General features: G+C 32.9%; 1 long non-coding RNA gene across 1 annotated transcript; it reads right to left on the reverse strand.

Moving 5' to 3' along the window:
- Positions 1-1,370: 1,370 nt before the first annotated feature.
- Positions 1,371-2,726, reverse strand: LOC145585088 (uncharacterized). The gene is made up of 4 exons (XR_014100552.1): positions 2,643-2,726; positions 2,147-2,198; positions 1,806-1,838; positions 1,371-1,719 (listed from the first exon to the last, which is right to left on the reverse strand). It is a non-coding gene; the product is annotated as an uncharacterized LOC145585088 (long non-coding RNA).
- Between the last annotated feature and the right edge of the window lie 622 nt (positions 2,727-3,348).

Below are 3,348 nucleotides of genomic sequence, written 5' to 3' on the forward strand. Positions count from 1 at the left end.
CTGCTTGCGCCCATACTTGCAACATATCTCTGTTTTTAAAAAAATTAAAAATACAACAAAACAAACACACACACACACACACAGTCACAAACACGAAACAAATGAAGAACCTCCAGAATAATAAACTTTCAAATGACATAAATAGAATCACCTTTCTAGTGTCAATCTTCTTATAGGGCCGAGAAAGAACACTTGAAGCACATATAGTAGAAGATAAATTACTTTGATCAGAAAACATAGAAGTGGTACTAACACCAGAATACGAGGTATAAAGCTCAGTAAAAGCATAATATGCCTCATCCACCTTTTTAGCACTCTCATCATGATGATACAATGTGTCATACATATCCTTCACAATTTGAGCTTTATAACGCGGATCAAGCATAACAGCGATAGCAAGTATGGAAGTATAGTTTTCCCAATACTTAGAAAATTTATCCAACATAGGAGCAGCCATTTTTTTAATGCAATCATCAGGGTCAGCATGAGCAGAAACCAACAAGCTTTCAATATAAGCAATGTTTTCAAAATACAAATTAGATGTAGGGTACTCAGAACCAAAAAACAAAACTGTAACATCATAAAATACTTCAAGGAAATCACACACATTTTGTATGGTTTGCCATTCAGCAGCAGTTAGACAATATGGCAAACCAGATTCTAAAACACAAAACCTATCAATACCAACTTTAGCTTCCAAACACTTTCTGAGCATCAAATATGTCGAGTTCCACCGAGTTTTCACGTCAAGTTTCAGCCTACCAGAAAAACCAGACTTTGAAGACTTACATGCTTCTTCAAATCGAGTAAGTCTTGCATCAGACCAATCAATGTACTTTGCAATCGAGCGCAATTTAACAACACTTTCATCAACTATGTCAAGACCATCCCTTACAATTAAATTCAAAATATGAGCTGGACATCTAACATGAAGAAACTTGCCATCACATGGCAGAGAATGAGATTGTAGCAAATCTTTCCTAAGCTCATCAACCATAACATCATTTGCCGAAGCATTATCAATAGTAATAGAAAAGACTTTCCCTTTAAGATTCCACTCATCAATCAATTTAACAGTAAGATTATAAATATCCTTGCCATTATGTGGAGGAGGGAAATATCTAAAAGACAAGACTTTGGACCGAAGTGTCCAAGTGTCATCAATAAAGTGAGCAGTGAGGACAATATATCCACGAGATGTACAAGCAGACCAAACATCACAAGTAAAGCATATTCGGCCAGGCAAATCAGACAATACATTAGACAATATAGCTTTGTGCGTGTCATACTCACGAATGCAATACTTAAGAATGGTGTTCCTTGTTATATGCTTAACAAGAGGATTTAAATATATATGGAGCTCCCTAAGTTCAGCATGCTCAACAATTTGAAGAGGATACGCATGACAAATTATGGCTTTAGCAAACTTAGCACAATAAACTTTTTGATCAAATTTACTGATAGAGTGAAGTTTTCTAAATTCATTATATTTTTGGCAAGAATTACGGAGATGTTTTGAATGATTAGAAGTACCCTTAACACTTTCTGATCGAAACACTGTTTTCAAGCAATGTTTACAACGACCCAAAATTTTCTCTCCCTCCATGTAAAGGATGAAATGTTGCCACACCCATGATTTTCGCTTTGCATATAAATCAGTGACGGAGTCTGGTACGGTCAAATCTTCCACAACGGGCTCGGGCTCGAGGTCGCTATCAACTGATAAACAAAAAAAAATAAATACATAATCAATATACAATTAGAGTAACTGAATAACTAAAAAGAATAATATTGGAGAATCATACCTGAGTCAAGATAATTACCATTCGGATCCATTGCTGAAAAGAACAATGAACATCATTAAATTCGTACTGAACATGCGGACAATGAACACTTAGCAAAAATAGTAAAGGATCCTTGAAACTTCAAATCAGCAAAAATAAACATACAGATTCAAAACAAGGATTAAGACAACAACAAAAATTCGTATAAATTCAAGATTTATTACTTAATGAGTGTATTATTAAACAAAATCATTTTCTGCCCTGGTTATAGAAATTAGTAAACCACACCAATCTTGATTTCCAGCCCATATAACACTTATTAAAGTGCTGGAAATCTGGAATCCAGTTAATAGAGCACAAACCTGATTTCAGGATGGTATGGCAGATGCGCAGAAATAAGCAGAAACCTTGATTCTGAAACAGGTGAGGAACGAGAGTGAATTAAGCGAAAAAGAACTTAAACAGGTTACTTCTAAAGATTAAACAAGGAACAATGATGCAGCAACAGAACGTATTATTTGTATAAATTCGTATAAATTCAAAAATTAACAGAAATAAACAACAAAATACATAAACTGGTAAGATCAATTTGTATTATTTCATAAATTAGCAAGAATAATTCGTATATTTGTAAAAAAATTCATAAATCGGGAAATTACCAGTCACATAAACTAGTAAGATTAATTCGCTTAAATTCATAAATTAGCAAAAATAAACAACAAAAATACATAAACTAGAAAGATCAATTCGCATAAATTCATAAATTAGCAAGAATAATTCGTATACTTGTAAAATAACAAGATCTATTCGCATAAATTCATAAATTATCAACAAGAAGCATGAAAAATTATAAAATACCGTATGAGAGTGAGAAGATAGCTGAAAAACTCGAATTCAACAATGGTGGAGTACTTGGATTCAACAATGGAGAATGGATTTTAGGGTTTTTGAGGAGAGAGAAAATTAAGAGAGAGAATTAGAGAAGGGGTGAAACGGCTGAACTAAGGGAAATGAAGAGGGTTTTAGGGTTTTGAAAATATATATGGAAGCCTCTTTTGTGAATTGGGCTGGGCTATTAGACATTCAGAATGTTTTTTCCACTTTTTTTTCTTTTCTTTTTTTAATGTTTTACCTTTTATTTTTTTGACATAATTCATTTTATTACTTCATTTTAGTATAATTTTTTTCAGAATACTATTATTATTATCTTCCAAAAATATTACTATTATTATAAATATTATTATTACCAATTAAAAAATCCGTAATTACACTCCCTATTATTTTCACTGGTCCTGTTTGGCAAAAGCAGCGGTAGCGGATAGCTTTTAGCGGTCGAGTAGCGGGTAGATGTTAAGGTAGCGAGTAGCGGTCAATTAGTAGTGGTAGAGGCTAGTTGTCAAATTAGCGGTTGATAGTATAAGTGTTTGGCAAAAGTAGCAGTTGCAATACTAAAATATATCAAAATTCATATAAATATTGTTTAAAAAGTAATAAAAGTTTGTCAAACGCTACCCGCTACTTCTACACGCTACTCGTAGTATTTTTAATGTTTGACAAAAACTAC

This window comes from Chenopodium album, chromosome 16, assembly GCF_948465745.1.
Source record: "Chenopodium album chromosome 16, dcCheAlbu1.1, whole genome shotgun sequence".
Taxonomy (NCBI): Eukaryota; Viridiplantae; Streptophyta; class Magnoliopsida; order Caryophyllales; family Amaranthaceae; genus Chenopodium; species Chenopodium album.